Here is an 18455-nt window from a genome sequence, read left to right on the forward strand (position 1 = left end):
TTCCTTCTAGTCAGTTGTTTCAAAGAGATTTACCGGAGCAAGGCAGTTAAAAGACAGTGATCAAATAATATAGTGTGTGTGTTTTTTGTATAATTGATAATTTTAACAAGACAGTATCATATTATGTAATCAGGAAATAAATTATTTTCTCCTATTTCTACTTTGAAATTGATCCAATAGTGATAATAATGGGGGTGGGGAGCAGGATGGTGATACTTCCCACAAACTTAAAGAATACAAAGAATCCCATGACTTCTCTCATTGTCTAAGAGTATCCATAAGGTACTCAATATCACAAACACAATTTTCATTAAATAATTCAAATTGTTTGATATAAAACCCCACGTAACAATCAGTTTTTAAAAATTCACTCCGATGGATAGTTAGCTGTGGAATGTGGTAGTGTTTGGGAAGCTCATCACCTCTTTTAGAAATATTCTCCCCAAATTTAGAATCAAGCTAAAATACCACATAAGGTTAGAATGTGCATACATGAAGGTTAGTGGACAACAATAACTTTAATTCATTGAAATTTGAAAAAAAATAAAAAAAGTGAAACACAAATTGAATCATTTTATGTCTTCTTCATCTTACTCAAAACCCTTTAGTGACTAATACCAAGAAAATTATGGTCAACTTGTCTAGGAGTTTATAAAGATATTAGTAATATGGTTCTTGAATTCTTCCCTAATTTCAATTTTCAGCAAAGCTTTCCTCATATTCTTTTGCCATATAGAACTGCTTACAATTCTTAAAACTCACCATGCTATTTCAAATCTGATATTTTCTATCATGCTGTTTCTTCTACTTGGAATTTATCACTTCTAATAGAGCCATTCAAAATCTCAACTTATTATTGTTGGATATTTAGAGGCCTAACTCTCTCATTATGTTCTATTTTTATCTATCATGTGTTATTCATTGTTATATTCTAAGTGTCTAACAAAGTGCATAATATCCACTAGACATAAATGAATGCTTGTTGAATGGGTAATTGAATCCAATCCATGATTGAAGAAAAGAGATAAACTAAGACCAGGCATATGAATCTAGGACATAGAATTATAATAAAAGAAAATAACAAAGGCAGTATGACACATGTAATAATAGGTACACTTAGCTATTACCATAAATGGTAATAATTATACCTATACTAGGGTAAATGGTACCCTTCAAAAACTATGCTCACTTGGAACCTCAGAATATTTGGAAGTGGGGTCTTTGTAGGAACGATTAATTAAAATGAGGCCAAATTGGATTAGGATGGGCCCTAAATCCAGTGCATACTGCCCTTATAATGGGACAGAGGACATAGAGACACAGAGAGAAGAAGGCCATTGAGCAAAGGGGCAGACTGAAGTGATTCAGCTATAAGCCAAAAAATGCTAAGGACTGTGAGGAGCCAGAGGCCAGGCAGAGGAAATTAAATATCCCTCCCTAGAACTTTCAGAGTCAGCATGGCCTTGCCTGCACTTTGATTTGGTACTCACAGCTTCCATAAGTGTAAGAGAATGAATTCTGTTTTTTAAACCACCTCTTTTATGGTGATTTGTATGACATTTCCAGTAAGCCTAATATAATAAGTGTGTTAAATAAGTGACTGTACCGAATACAGATTTTCATCATTAAACTTATTTTTTTCTCACAATTTTGTTCATACACTGAATAAATGACATTTAGAATTATTTCCTTTGTAATATGTACAGTTTATTTCTCAACCTTCATTTGAAGCATGAGCATGGCATGAAAATTCCTTACAAGGCTGACATTCCACAACTTCTTTCTAGCAGCCATAACTCCTGAATCAAATGCCTAATCTCACCCATTCACAATGCCTAGGGTAGAGATTCCTTATATTACTCCCCATGGATCCTCCTGGCATTCCTATTCAGAAAGTCTTTTAAAAATGTACTTGCTGTTGAATTTTTCTCCGGGAAAGCCTTCCTTTCAAACTCATCTTTTTTTTGAAAGTTCTCTTGTTCTCTTTCCTTCTTCCTGAAACTGACTTTGTAATTAAAACAGTCCTATAACTTTTTACCCAGCAGCACATTGCTGTTTTACATGTGAAAGGCTGAAATATCACCAGTAAAAGAAGCTGAGAATAACAAAAGATAAAGAAAAAGGGGAAATGACTGGAAACTGGAAGTTCTGATCAAAACTTTGCTGAAATGACTGCCCTCTTTATTATCAACACTGCTGTGACAAATACAAATGACAAGAATGGAAGTACTGGGGGTCTCATTGCCCTTCAGATATTAAAGTGAAAGGAGAACCTGTGAGTGTGGGGAGGCACTGAGACAAGGGCTCACTAATGACAGGAGCAGACTTCAACTCTGCTCATGGTGAATTTGGGATCAAGATCAACCCGCCTGCTTAGGAACTCTGAAAAATTAGGACAAAATATACAGATCATTAGACAAACATTAAAGAGCTAATAATATAATGAAGAATTAGAGATCTAAAGATCAAGAGAGGCAAAAATCACAGAGGAGGACCCAGCATTTGGTTCTGCTGAAGGCTACATTGGGTACTTTGTAACACGGCAGGTGTAAGTTTTTATTACTAGTCCAAAGCTTGGAGCTGTCACGTTTCTCACATGGTTAAGTGGGCTGGGTGAAGATCTTTTCTGTGTGTGTGTATGTGTGGTGGTGGATGGGGGGTAAGCAGTTAGGCAGACATGAGCACAGTAAGGACAATGGACCAGGTACAGAAGGTCACCAGGGCAAAAGGCCGAGTAATGGGAAAAACTGGGAAAACAAAGACCTAGCCACTAGGAAAACCCTTCTTCCCCTAGCATATCTTTGGTCATGTGGCTCAGATCCTCACCTGAACTTTTCCCCCATGGCATGTTGCTAGTCCTGCAGGTTAGACCCTCTCAATACATAATACTTAAGGGGGTAAACCAAGAGAAAAATATAACCCCTGTAAACATATGCATCCAACATAGAAGCCCCTAAATATATAAAGAAAATCTTGGAGATCATCAAGAAAGATACTGACAATAACACAGTCATTGCAGGGGATTTTAACCTCCCCACTGTCAAAAATGGATAGATCTTCCCAACAAAGAATAGGCAATGATATTGTGTCACCGAATGGACTTAATTGATTTTATATATATATATATATATATATATATATATATATATATATATATATATTTCAATTCCCTAAATGTTTGGTATACTCCACCTGTAAAGCTGTCCAGTCCAGGGCTTTTGTGTGCCAGGAGGTATTTGATTACTGCTTCAATTTCACTAGTTACTATTGGTCTATTCAGGCTATTCAGGAAATATATGTATAATCTATCTATCTATATATATCCTTTCACCCCAAAGAAGCAAAATATATATTCTTTTCAAATGCACATGGATTATTTTCAAAGACAGATCACATGATAGGACACAAAATAAGCCTCAACAAATTCAAGAAAATTGAAATCATATCAACCATATACCCAGGTTACAATGGATTGAAACTAGAAACCAACCTCCAGGAAAAAAACTCAAAAACATTAAAATACATGAAGACTTAATAAGATGTTATTAAATAATAGATGGGTCAACAATGAGATAAAAGAAGACATTAAAAAGAATCTGTAATAAATGAAAATGAACACACAACAACCCAAAACCTACAGGACACAGCAAAGGCAGTACTGAGAGGGAAATTCATGGAAATACATGCCTACCTAAGGAGGATAGGAAAATCTCAAATAAACAACCTAACCCTACAGTTACAAGAATTAGAAGAAAAACAACAAACAAAGCTCAGAGCAAGTAGAAAGAAGGGAATAATCAAGATCAGAGTACAATTAAATGACATAGAAATTAAAATAACAATTCAAAGGATCAATAAGTCCAGGAACTCGTTCTCTGAAAACAAAAACAAAACTGACACATCTTTAATGGGACTCATCAAGAAAAAAAGAGAAAGGACCCAAATAAATAAAACCAGAAATGAAAAAGAGAAGTTACAACTGATACCACATAAATAACAAGGATTGTAAGAAATTACTAGGAACAACTATATGCCAAGAAATTAAATGAATTTCTAGAAACATACAATCTTCCAAAACTGAATCAAGAAGCAGCAGAAAGCCTGAATAGACCAATAGTAACTAGTGAAATTGAAGCAGTAATCGAATACCTCCTGGCATACAAAAGCCCTGGACTGGACAGCTTTACAGGTGGAGTATACCAAACATTTAGGGAAGAGCTAATGTATATCCTTCTGAAACTATTCCAAAAAATTCAAGATGAGAGAGGACTCTCAAACTCCTTTGATGAGGCCTGTATCATACTAATTCCAAAACCAGGTAAAGACACAACAAAGAATGAAAACTACAGAAAAATTATCTCTGATGAACATAGATGTTAAAATCCTCAACAAAATATTGGCAATCTGGATTCAGCAATACATTCAAAAGGTCATACAATATGATCAAGTGGTATCCATCTCAGGGATGCAAGGATGATACAACATTTGCAAATCAATAAACATAATATACCCCATAAGCAAAATGAAGGAAAAAAACACATAATCATATCAATAGATGCTGAAAAAGCATTTGATAAAGTCCAGCACCCATTTATGATAAAAACAATCAGCGAAGTGGAAATATGGGGAGCATACCTCAACATAATAAAAGCTGTATATGAGAAACCTACAACTAACATTGTATTCAATGAGCAAAAAATAAAACTTCCCCATTCAGATCAAGAACAAGGGTGTCTTCTTTCACCACTCTTATTCAACATAGTATTGGAAGTTCTAGCCACAATGAACAGACAATAAAAAGAAACAAAAGGCATCCAAATTGGAAAAGAGGAAGCAAAATTGTCATTATTGGCAGATGACATGATGGTTTACATAGAAAACCTGATAGGCTCCACCAAAACATTACTCAAACTAATAACTGAATTTGGCCAAGTAGCGGGATATAAAATCAATACTCAGAAATTGAAGGCATTTTTGTACACCAACAATGAAATATCAGAAATAGAAAGTAGGGAAAAAAATCCCATTTACTGCAGCAACTAGGAATGAACTTAACCAACGAGGTAAAAGACCTGTATGCAAAAAAGTACAAAACACTGAAGAAAGAAATTAGGGAAGACACAAATAAATGGAAGTATATACCATGTTCATGGACTGGAAGAATTAACATCATCAAAATGTCCATACTACTCAAAACAATCTAAAGATTCAACACAATCCCTATTAAAATACCAGTAACATATTTCACAGATTTAGAACACATATTTCAAAAATATATATGGAACCAAAAATGACCCCAAATAGCCTCAGCAATCTTGAGAAAGAAGAACAAAGTATGAAGGATCATAATACCTGATGTCAAAGTAAATTACAGGGCCACTATAATCAAAACAGTCTGCTGCTGGCATAAAAACAGACACATAGATCCATGAAGCAATAAAGAGACCAGAACTAAACCCATGTCTTTATAGTCAATTAATATTTGACAAAGAGGACAGGAATGTAAAATGGAGTAAAAATAGGCTCTTCGAAAAATGGTTTTGGGAGAACTGGAATGGCACAGGCAAAAAAATGAAGCTAAACCACCAAGGTATACCATACATCAGAATAAAACTCAAAATGGACGAAAGACTTAGACATAAGCCACAACACCATAAAAGTTCTAGAGGAAAACATAGGCAGTAAAATTTCAGATATCCCACACTAATATTTTTGCTGATCTATCTTTTAAGGTGAGAGAAATAAAAGAAAGAATAAACAAATGGAGCTACATCAAATTGAAAAGCTTCTGCATGGCTAAAGAAAACATAGTCAAAATTAAAACAGAACCAACCGTATAGGAAAACATGTTTGCCAATGATATCTTGGACAATGGTTTGATCTCCAAAATATGTTAAGAACTCATATGACTCACCACAAGGAAGACAACCAATCCAAAAAAAAAAAAGAAAAAAATAGGTGAAGGACCTGAATAGACAATTCTCCAAGGAAAAACAGAGGGTCCCTAAGCATATGAAAGGATGCTTGAAACCCCTAGCAATCACAGAGATGCAAATTGAAACCACAATGAGATACTACCTCACACCAGTCAGAATGGCCCTGACCATCATTAACAAAGCAACAAATAAGTGCTGGTGAGGACGCGGGTAAATGGTACCCTAGTGCACTGTTGGTGGAAATGCAGACTGGTGTAACCACGGTGGAAAACAGTATGGAATTTCTTAAAAAAAACTAAAAATGGAACTGTCTTTTGATCCAGTAATTCCACTTGCTGGTATTATACACTAAGAATCCTGAAACACCAATTTAAAAGAACCTATGAACCTCTACATTCATAGCAACATTATTTACAATAGCCTAAATGCCCCTCGGTAAATGAGTGGATCAAAAAAATTGTGATATAATTACAGAATGGAATACCGTGGATCAGAAAGAAAGAATGAACTCATGCTTTCTTTCCAACAGCATGGATGGAAGTGGAGAGTATTCTCGTGGGGAGTGGGGGCTCCTGGATCTGAGGGTCACTGTCTGGAGCCAGCTGAGGAGGGAGCGGGGCTCTGAAGCCTGCAGAGCCCATCCAAGGGTTGTCACAGATGGGAGGAATAAACACGAGTTGTCGCAAACACTTCTCTGTCTGCCAAGAGTGGGGACAGGGCTCTTCCCTCTAGTGGAGAAGGCCCCAAGCCCCTTTGTCCAAAGGCTTTTATTGAAAGGGTTATCAGCAGGGCCAGGTAATAGGAATGTGTAGGTTATCTAATTACATCAGTATTTTAATGTTTACAGAGAATAGATGATGTTTTGCAGAAAACAAATGGCAAGAACACACCATTTACATGGGTCTGAGAGGAGACCAGTAAACATGACAGCGTAAACATGAGAGGTTAGGGTCTGTGAATAATGTAAATTTCTTCCCCAGCATGAACTGGCTATCATAGCTTCTGATTGAAAAATAAAGCATGCTTTAAAGAATTTACTTCTAGGCCTGATTTCCCCTGGGAACCACCAGATCCAGTTTAGGGCTGACTCCAATATTGTTTCAAGCCTGAGCCAGGCAGGGAGAGGGAGCCGCCAAGAGACAAGGAGACTACTTTCAGATAGAATGAGGACCCCGGCCATATCCAAGCTGAGCCAAGGGGTGCAGGCCTTTTTGCCCTTTCTCTGTGTCCCCCAATTCCTTGACCTTCTGCCCATTTAGGCTGTGTCTGGCTTAGGTTGTCACTCCTCAAGGTGTCTTACCTGTCGTTAACTACCAACCATCACAGGGCCAAGCAAGGTGATGTGAGAGAGGCAGGGACTGAGCCCCTACCAGGGGGACAAGTTTCGTCTCCTCAGTGGCCTGTTTTCCCAAGGCCTCCTTGAATATTTCCAGCCTTGGGGCCCTCTTGCCTGTTGGCGGGGCTACAGTTCCTGAAACCAGACAGAGCATTTCCCAACAGAGTATTATGCTAAGTGAAATAAGCCAGATAGCCAAAAACAAATACCGTATGTTCTTACCTGTATGAGGAACCGAATGAACAAAACAAACTAGCAAAATAGAACCAGAAGCATGGAAACAAGGAATAGATTGAGAAGGATGAAAGGGGTGTAGGGAGAGGACTAAGAAGAGAAAGAAGGGGAAGGGTCTAGTCAAGGAAGAGGTATAAATGATCTATGGACATGGGAAACAAGGTCGGTATTGACTGTAGAAGCAAGGAGGAGGGCAGGGCAGGGGAGTGCAATGGGGGAAAATTAGGATAGCTATAATAGAACAACAACTTAAAAAGAAAGCCACACACAAAAAGACCCCTAAAAATGTAAACTGCCTTTTGACCCAGCAATTCCATTGTTGGGAATATACCTTAGGAATCCTGAATCATCAGTTAAAAAGAAATGATACACACCTATGTTTATAGCAGCACTATATACAATAACCAAGTGCTGGAAACAGCCTAAGTACTCACCATTAAATGAATGGATCAGAAAACTGGGGTACATTTACACAATGGAATACTACACAACAGAAAGAAAGAACACCTACCTTTCACAACTGCATATTATGGAGAATATTATGCTGAGTGAAATAAGCCAAATGGTGAAAAACAAATACCATATGATTTCACCTATAAGAAGGATCTAATGAACAAAATTAACTAATGAACAAAATAGAACCACAGGCATGGAAACATGAAACAGACTGGCAGTGACCAGAGGGGAGGGAGAAGAGGGGTAATGGTGAAAAGAAAGGGAAGGTACTAGTCAAAAAACATGTATGAGTGACCCATAGACATGGATAAAAGTTTGGGAATTGACTGCAGGAGCAGGGGGTGAGATGGGCAGAGGAGGGCCATGGGTGAAAAATGAGGCAACTGTAATAGAATAACAATAAAAATCAATTAAGTAAAGAAGGTGAACAAACAAGGGAGGCAGTAAATAGGCATTAAGTAGTAAGCCTCCAAGACAATGAAGTTATGACCCACATCAAGTACATCTAGGCCTCATTTGTGTTTTAGCTCCAGGACCAGAAAAGCAGCAAAACCAGACAAGAAATGCCATGGCTGACATTAGGACCAGTTATGTTGACTAATGCCCCTCTGTTCTGGTACCAAACAATCAGTAGAGACCATGACCCTGAAAGAACACACCTGGAAAGCTGATGAACATTCTGTTGAGATGTTCCCCTGGGACTTCCTCTAAATTCTTTGTCCTTAAAATCCCTTAGGATAGAGAACACAGTGCACTGTCCCTCTTGGGAGCATGCTTAAGTCTTTCGTGTCCCCCTCCTCATCCCACCAAGGTGCTACCTTTACCTTTCCTCCTCCAAGCTCCAAGAGACATTTCTTTTGCCTCTGTAACTCATTTCCTAGCCCATTAATTTTATGACTCACTTCTCCTCCCCCTGTGACTTTCTAAAAACTTTTTCTTATAATTTAAGTCTTACCTCTGAATTCTTTCTTAGCCAGAACTCAAGTACCAAGGTTGCTGAACAAAGGTGCAATGTGACTTCATAGGTCTAAGACATGGTGCCCTTCTTGCTGCCAACACTTGGAAATGGAAACATTTGAACCTTGCATTCTGGAAGCTATTTATGGTCCTATAAAAGAAGGATATATATGTTTGAAGGTAGGAAACTGATCTGAAAATAAAAAGTGAATTAATAGATTATATTTAAATTTCCTGTCTCACTATTAACTCAAAGTATAAAATGGATAAATCCTATCCAGTGCCACCAGTTTGAGGAAGGTTATAGAAATGTAAAATTTACTTCTGCAAAACTGCTCATACCCAAATGTACTGAATAAATGAAGGAATTCTGTGGACATCTCTGCCTTTTCAAAGCCAATGGATTCAAGAATAGCATCAGTGCACAACTCAAAACACGTACCAAATAAATATTTATTGAATAGAAAAAAATTCAATTTTAATGTTTGTAGTAATTGCATCAACGACCAAAAGATGGCCTCAAAGTCATCAAGTTCGAAGACCAAGTAGCCTAGGTCCTTTCACAGAGACACTAGAGAAGACGCAGGTGAGGTACCATGATGACTTACTGACACCATTTCAAAAAAAAACATGGATTCACCAGGACTTCAATTTACTGAAGGTTAATAACGTAACATTTGACTGTAGAAGTCTCCTGACATAGGGTTTAGAAAATGTATGTATAATTTAAATACTGATGAAAAGAAAGCTAAAGAAAGCCAAATTCAGGTGTTGCTTCTTCAATGAGCAATTTCTGTTAAGAAAATACTATAAAGAGGCTCTGAGTATAGCTGTTAGGAAAGGATGAGAGCTTGGAACCACCACATTTTCCCAAACGGAGAAACTAGACATGGCATGTTATTAACACTTTCACACTTGAAAATGGGATTTTTATTTATTTCCTGACATTCTGTTGAGACAAGGTTAGGTCTTTAATTTTCTCCCTTGTATTATAAACAAAATAGAATTTGATGAGATTCAGAATTTGTATCTTTAACATGTTAATTAGCTAGAGATATCAATATTACTGAGGAAATGTGTAGAAATTATAGCATTTTAAATTGCTTATAATTAAAAGACAAGGAAGCATTTGAAAATAAACAAATAATTGAATTCAATATCAAACTTGAAATCCACAAAGCAAGGTAATATATTCTATAACTACTCAAAAAACAACTGCAATTATGCATTAATATTGGAAAGATAATACTAAATTTGTTCTCTATTATCAAAGATTAACACAGAAAGAGATACAGAGTTTAACTTCGCAACTGACTTCAATTATTATTCAACACATTGACCAAACAGTACCAAAATTTTGCTAAGCAAGCCTTATTGAATATCTGTCTTAAAAATGCTTAAATCAATAAGAAAGACAAAGTTTATTTGACTTGTAGTCAGATTCTAATTCTACTCTCACTTTTTCTACAGGCTAAATAAATACAATTAACTGCTGATTAATGTTGTAGTTAATGAGAAATTAAAGCATGCTTCTATTTTCTCCTCAAACCAAAAACATTTAGCTAAAGTATATTTCATGGTTGATGGGAAAAGCAGACTAGTAAGCAAACATTTTTTTAATTAAATACTAATTTCAATCTTTTTGTTTTAACAAAAAACTTAATAGTTTAAGTTTTTTCCAGGAGTACTTGTATTTTAAATACATTTAACTTGTTTTGTTCTTTAAAAAATAATTATATGTCTTTTGAATCATTTAAGACATTATTGTTCTAAATAAAATTCATTGTAATCAAAAGAAAAATTTTCGAGATGATGTAATCTTTAATATAAAATATTTACCTTCTATTCAATTTTATTTCAACAAATAATTTAATTGCATTGATTTGCTTAACTATGAAAGCACTTTAGCTGGTATATGTTTGAAGGAGAAAATTTGGGAGATTTTGAAGTTCATGTTTATATGTAAAAGCAAAAAATTTAATTATCACAAAATATGTTTTGTGCAGCTCAATTAATTGAAAAAAGATCATGATCCTAAGACCACCTCTTCATTATAACCTTAATAATCTGTGACTGAATTGTTTCCCATACAAATTAATTATTTCATTTCTGTGATAAGGTTAGGTAAATGGATGGCTAACAAATATCCTTCTTTAACACCAAATTTTCTCATTACTATTAATTCTACTACATCACTTAACAGAAGTTCCATTCAATATGTGGGGTGGGAGTATAGTTAAAAACAACATGTAAATCTAACTTAATCATTTATTCTTTCTAGTTTCTTTCTCTATTTTGAATTTTCACCACAAGGTAAGGATGAGAAATGATGGTACATTTTTAATTTTACATATCTACATTTATTTAGCAATTTTAGTGGATTATGCAGTCCAATGCAAGTTTTGAGGTGGGAAAGCTTGGCTTGATGTCCTTTCACATTCTTATGCCACCTTTATTTTCTATGGTTCATTCTTTTATCAAGTGCCTGAGACCCTCATTCTGCTCACTGGTACCCTGAATTCCCCATCACAATACCCAAGTGGCATTTTTCTCTGCTGTTCCAGTGTCTTTTAAAAGTGCCTAATATACAATGATCTTAACAGAAAATAAAATTTGAATCCCAGAGATGTTAAATATCTTGCCAGAGATCATTCTAGAGAGATTTCATGGATTATCAGATTCTATACTCTCTGTACTTTTTACTCTCCCATGTTGCTTTTATTTGATTAGAAGAAAAGAACAAGTTAGATAAATGTTTTAGGAAAATGACTCTACACCACTCTAATGGGTGCTATTTCCATCCTGGTTTATGTGAATAGAAGCCCTGGAATCGTAGAGAGCACAGCATGAGTGACCACACTTGACAGCCCTGATGTTGATAATAAAAAAAGGAAAGATATTTCATATTTCAAGCAATAGTAATTAATGATTAAATATAGAGCACTAGAGAGGGGGAGACATCAAGGATGATTCTAAAACTTTAATTCTGAAAGACTAATTTTAATAGAATAAAGGGACATAAGGAAAGTGGTAGTTGTGGGAATGAAAATGATAAGCTCATCATTAGATATTTTGTATTTGAAGTTCACATACTATATAAAGACAGTTTTTCAGAAGATAGTGAAATTATGGTGTGAAAATTGAGAGAAGGAATCATAGAAGATTCAGATGTAATTCTTGCTGACAGTGAAGTAAGAGTTGAAGTCATGAAATTGTAGGAAAACAGATTACAGAGAAAATAGATACTTTTCTGTTCAAAGAAGTGAAAATTCAGACATTGGAGTATTAATAGATAATGTAGGATCAAGACCTTTACAATGCGATGGACTTCAAGGACTGAAAGGTCTTTAAAGTGGAAGATGCAAAGTCCTCCATAAAATAGTACAAAGAGGAAATAATGGATAAAATTTAAAAAGGAGCTTGTTGATGAAAATAAAATACAATAAATCTACATGGAGATGTGCATATAATCATTTAGACTCACTCAGCTGAGGCATTTTCCTTCATGATAATCTCAAAATATAGCATTTATTTTAGCCTCACAACCTTTTGCAAATTAGATATATCCATTTAATAAGGGTGTTTAGGATAGTTTGAGTTTTGCCACTATCTAGACTTTATAAGATCTATTTTATCTAATAATGTATAAACTCCAGAGTTTGAAAAAAACCTTGGTTTAACAATAGGAGCTGGGCAGTGAGGAGGATGAAAGAAGTATTTTCCTGTATCACCCTGTTGTCTTTTCCTGAGTTACAAGGAAATCTAAAAAACAACAATAGCCAAAAGTAAAAAGAAATATGGTACATATGTACAATGGAATACTACTCAGCCACAAGAAAAGATGAAATACTGCCATTTGTGACAACACGGATGGACCTTGAGAATATCATACTAAGAGAAATAAGTTAGAAAAAGCTAAAAACCATATGATTTCACTCATATGTAGAATATAAAAATAGAAGAAACAAACAAACAAGACAAACAAGCAAACGAAAACTCATTGACACAGACAACAGTGTGCTGGTTACTAGAGGAAAGAAGGGGTGAGGGAAGGTAGAAAAGGATGAAGGGTCTCAAATACATGGTGACAGAAGGAGCCGACTCGGGCAGTAGACACACAGTATACCGTACAGATGATGTATTATAGGGTTGCACACTTGAAACTCATATAATTTAATTAACTAATGTCACCCAAATAAATTCAATAAAATTTAAAAAGTAACAATAAAAATGTAAAAAGTGCTCTATCTTTCCTCTTTAACACATCATTATGTAAAACACATAAAATGTATTTATCATGTTTATGGCCTGTCTACTCATTAAAACCTAAGCTGCAAGAAATTAGATTTTTTGCCATTTTATATTTTCAGCATACTGAATTGCATCTGGGACAAGGTGTTATATAAGCCTTTGCTGAATAATGCATTGGACTTTGAACCACCAAGGGCCAGAGTCCTAGATGTGTAAGGGTAGTTTATTTGATCATATGTGATTGTTCATCTTGTTTACTGTCTTTAGAATCTAGTACCTTCAGAGGAAAAGATGGCGGAGGAGTGAAAGGGAGTCACGCTGACCTCCTCCCAAAACCAAACTGGAATTGCAACTAAATAATGGAGTAATCACCTGGAAAGCAGTGGAGCGATAGTGGGAGAGGAGCCTTGGTGCCGCGGACAGTGGATTCGACTCTCACACATCCCAATGGGTGGGAATTGCGGTGGAGGCTCGAGAGGGTGGGCTGGGTGCGCACGGGAACTGGCGCCGGAGGGACATTGAAACGGCCAGTTAGCGTCCCCCCGAGAAGAACGGGGTCTGAATCATAAACAGGAACCCCTAAACTACAGCAGCTAAAGCCGAGAAAATACAGACAAAACGCAACCCCAAAAAGCTTAGGGGCGCTCTCTGCCAGAGACAGGTGGCTGGGGATGCAAAAAGACATTTAAAGGGCCAACGCAAAAGTTGCAGCGGCAGCCACCCTCCTTGATCGCTGGGTACAGGCGGCAGCAGGGTGGGCTGGTGCCTGGGAAAAGACTGGTGAGGAAAACTTTGTGAAGAGAACTGAGACAGCGGCCGGTAGAGCCCGAGTGATAACGCACTTCCCACTCCGCAGCTACCATCTCGCTGAGGCATAAGGGAATCAATTAACCTGCCTTTTGTGCGCTCCGCACACAGCTTGTACGCATGTGAGCTACGGGGCTGAGTGCAGACTGGCTGGGAGAGCCTTGAGGAGAGACTGGAGACGGAGGCATTGGGGAAAGAACAGGAGGAGGAACCGGGGAGTCCCGACTCCCTCCCCGTTCGGTAGTCTCCATTGTGGGCTGGAAAGGCGCGAACCCAAACAGGCAGAAGCGGGGCGCGCATGAACCAGACTGCCTGCAATTGAAACGCAGTCCGCACAGGGGTTGGATCCTCGGCCGGAGGGGTCACAGAACTGCCCAGAGGCCCCTAAGGGGAGACTAGAAACAGAGGCATTGGGGAAAGAACGGGAGGAGGAACCGGGGAGTCCTGACTCCTTCTCCTTGCCGAAGTCTCCATTGCGCGGGAAGAGGCCACACCCCCAAAGACCCAAAAGCCGAAAAGCAAACATAGAAACCCCCAAAACACCCAGAGCAGGCGCGCACACTTGCCCCGAGTGACTGGCGAGGGTTGGCGAGCGTGTGTGTGACCCACGCGGGCTGGCGAACGCTTGCACCTGCCGGCAAGGCCTCACACAGACTGGCACCCATACGGCCTGCCAGGGATTGCACAGATGGGCAAGGGCAGGAGTAAATTGACCTACCCACCGCGATTGCGGAGCGGCCCACAAAATAAGTAGAGCTGCCCAGAGTCCCTGGAGGAGAGACCAGAAACAGGATCAACCGGAGAGTCCTAGAGCTGATTTCCTCCCATTTCCGTAGTCCCCATTTGGCGAGGGCAAGCAACGCACCCAAAGAGCCAAAAGCGGGGAAAACACACAATAGAAGACCCTAAACTGACCAGTGCCGCGAAGCTCACGTGCCAGGGAGGCCAGATGAGTACGGGAGGTCGCGAATAAGCCCCCTGGTCTGGGGCAAACACATGCGAGCCCAGGCAGGTGGGGGACCCTGCCGCGCTGGGAACGCGCTCAAGGAGCTCTCGTGAGAGCGCAGAGAGATCCCAAAAAATAGCCCAGCCCTGACCAAAGGGGTCACAGAGCTGCTCCAAGCAGGAGTCAGACACAGGCATTAGACTCCTGAAAGGCTCAAACAAACAACCCAAGGCCCTATAGGGTCAACAACTGACATCATCAGAGGCAAGCCCAGAAATAAAGTAAAGGACAAAAATACTTAACAGACTCTCACAAAAATGGGAAGAAAAAGAAGTTCCCCCCAAATGAGTGGAAAAGGGGACTCCCCACAGAGAGAGCTAAATGAAATAGAGGCAAGGGAACTCTCAGATATGGAATTTAAAACAATGGTTCTAAGGAAGCTCAATGAGCTCAGCCAGCTCAAAGAGAACTATGAGAAGCTGCAGAGAAACTATCAGGATCTTACAGCAAACTATATCACCCTGGAAAAGGACATAGAAGCTATCAAGAAGACACAAGAGGATATGAAGAATACCATTTCTGAATTGAAGAACACAGTAGAAGGAATCCAAAGCAGGCTGGATGAAGCTGAGGATCGAATCAGTGAGATGGAGGACAAGGTAGAAAAAAGCTCCCAGAAAGAACAAGAAATGGAAAAAAGACTCAAAAAGAATGAAGAGGCATTTAGGGAAATGCAGGACAACCTGAAACGCAATAATATCCGTATAATAGGGATACCAGAAGGAGAAGAAGAGGAGCAAGGAATAGAGAACCTCCGCGAAAAAGTAATGATGGAAAATTTCCCTAATTTGAGGAGAGAAAGGCTCTCATGGATCCAGGAGGCACGGAGGACCCCACTCAAGAAGGACCCAAGGAGGTCCACTCCAAGACACATCATCATTAAAATGGCAAATGTCAAAGACAAAGAGAGAATCCTCAAGGCAGCAAGGGAGAAGGAGAAAGGAACATACAAGGGGGCCCCGATACGCCTAGGAGCTGACTTCTCAACAGAAACACTACAAGCCAGAAGGGAATGGCAACAAATATTCCAAGCCATGAAAAGCAAGGGCCTACAGCCAAGGCTGCTCTACCCAGCTAGGCTCTCCATTAAAATAGAAGGAGAAATACGCAGTTTCCCAGACAAAAGAAAGCTAAAAGAATACATCTCTACCAAACCAGCACTCCAAGATATGCTAAGGGGACTGGTTTAAGCAGATGAAGGAAAAGAATGAGACAGAGAGGAACACAAGTACAAAGAGAAAAGATGAGTAAGTTTCTATCAGTAATATCTCTCAATGTGAATGGACTAAATGCCCCAATCAAAAGACACAGGGTAGCTGAATGGATAAGAAAACATGACCCACTCATATGCTGCCTACAAGAGACCCACCTCAGAGCCAAAGACCTACACAGATTGAAAGTAAAGGGATGGAAAATAATATTCCAAGCAAATGGACATGAGAAAAAGGCTGGCGTTGCCATACTTGTATCAGACAAAGTAGATTTCAAAGCAAGGCCATAAAGAGAGACCCAGAGGGCCACTTTATCATACTTAAAGGAAGAATCTATCAAGAAGACATCAACATTGTAAACTTATATGCTCCCAATAGAGGAGCCCCCAAGTTTATAAGGAAATTGTTGGATGACTTCAAAAAAGATATAGACAGCAACACACTGATAGTAGGGGATTTCAACACCCCACTGTCAAAAATGGACAGATCTTCCAAACAAAACATTAATAAACATATCGAGGCGCTGAATGACACACTGAATCAAAGAGACTTAACTGACATATATAGAACCTTACATCCCAAAGAAGAAAAATACACATTCTTTTCAAATGCTCATGGCAGTTTTTCAAAGATAGACCACATGATAGGACACAAAGCAAGCCTCAGCAAATTCAGGAAAATTGAAATAATACCAAACTTTTTCTCAGACCACAAGGCCTTGAAACTCAAAATCAACTTCAAAGAGAAACTTCAAAAACTTGGAAACTCATGGAGACTGAACAGTACACTATTAAACAATGAATGGGTCAATAATGAGATAAGAGAAGAAATCAAAAAATTTCTGGAAACAAATGAAAATGAACAGACAACTGTCCAAAACCTATGGGACACAGAAAAGGCGGTCCTGAGAGGAAAGTTCATAGCAATACAGGCTTACCTAAAAAAGATAGAAACATTTCAAATAAAAGACCTAACACTACAACTTGAAGAACTGGAGAAACAACAACAAATAAATCCCAGAGCAAGTAGAAGGAAGGAAATAGTCAAGATTAGAGCAGAACTGAATGACATAGAGACAAAAAGAACAATTCAGAGGATCAACCAATCCAGAAGCTGGTTCTTTGAAAAGATTCATAAAGTGGACAAACCTTTAAGCGGACTCATCAAGAAAAAAAGGGAGAGTACCCAAATTAATAATATCAGAAATGAAAGAGGAGAAATAACAACTGACACCACAGAAATACAAATGATCATCAGAAACTATTATGAACAATTATATGCCAAGAAATTTGAAAATCTTGATGAAATGGACAAATTTTTAGAAAAGTATAATCTTCCAACACTGAAGGAGGAAGAAACAGAAAGCTTGAACAGACCAATAACAGTTGGGGAAATTGAAGCAGTAATCAAGAAACTCCCAGCACACAAAAGCCCAGGGCCAGACGGTTTCCCAGGAGAATTTTACAAAACATTTAAGGAAGAGCTAACCCCTGTCCTTCTCAGACTATTCCAAACAATCCAAGAGGAGGGAAGACTGCCAGACTCCTTCTATGAGGCCAGCATCACCCTGATCCCAAAACCAGATAAAGACCCTACAAAGAAAGAAAACTACAGGCCAACTTCGCTGATGAACATGGATGCTAAAATCCTCAACAAAATATTGGCAAACCACATCCAGCAATACATTCAAAAGATTATCCATCACGATCAAGTGGGATTCATCCCAGGGATGCAGGGATGGTTCAATATACGCAAATCAGTAAACGTGATACACCACATAAATCAAAGAAAAGACAAAAACCACATGATCATCTCGATAGATGCAGAAAAAGCATTTGACAAGGTACAGCACCCATTTATGATCAAAACACTCAGCAAAATGGGAATCAATGGGGCATTCCTCAACGTAATAAAGGCCATATATGAAGAACCTACAGCCAATATCATACTCAACGGGTAAAAACTGAAAGCTTTCCCACCAAGATCGGGAACACGACAAGGATGTCCGCTCTCACCGCTTCTTTCCAACATCGTATTGGAAGTCCTAGCCACAGCGGTCAGACAAGAGAAAGAGATAAAAGGCATCCAAATAGGAAAGGAGGAAGCAAAGCTATCATTGTTTGCAGATGACATGATAGTGTACATAGAGAACCCTGTAGACTCTACCAAAAAACTCCTCAACCTAATAAGTGAATTTGGCAAAACAGCAGGATACAAAGTCAACATTCAGAAATCAAAGGCATTTCTGTACACCAGCAATG

The sequence above is a fragment of the Pteronotus mesoamericanus genome, unplaced genomic scaffold (assembly GCF_021234165.1).
Source record: "Pteronotus mesoamericanus isolate MK-2021 breed Mesoamerican mustached bat unplaced genomic scaffold, CSHL_Meso_final scaffold_651, whole genome shotgun sequence".
In the NCBI taxonomy this organism is placed as follows: domain Eukaryota; kingdom Metazoa; phylum Chordata; class Mammalia; order Chiroptera; family Mormoopidae; genus Pteronotus; species Pteronotus mesoamericanus.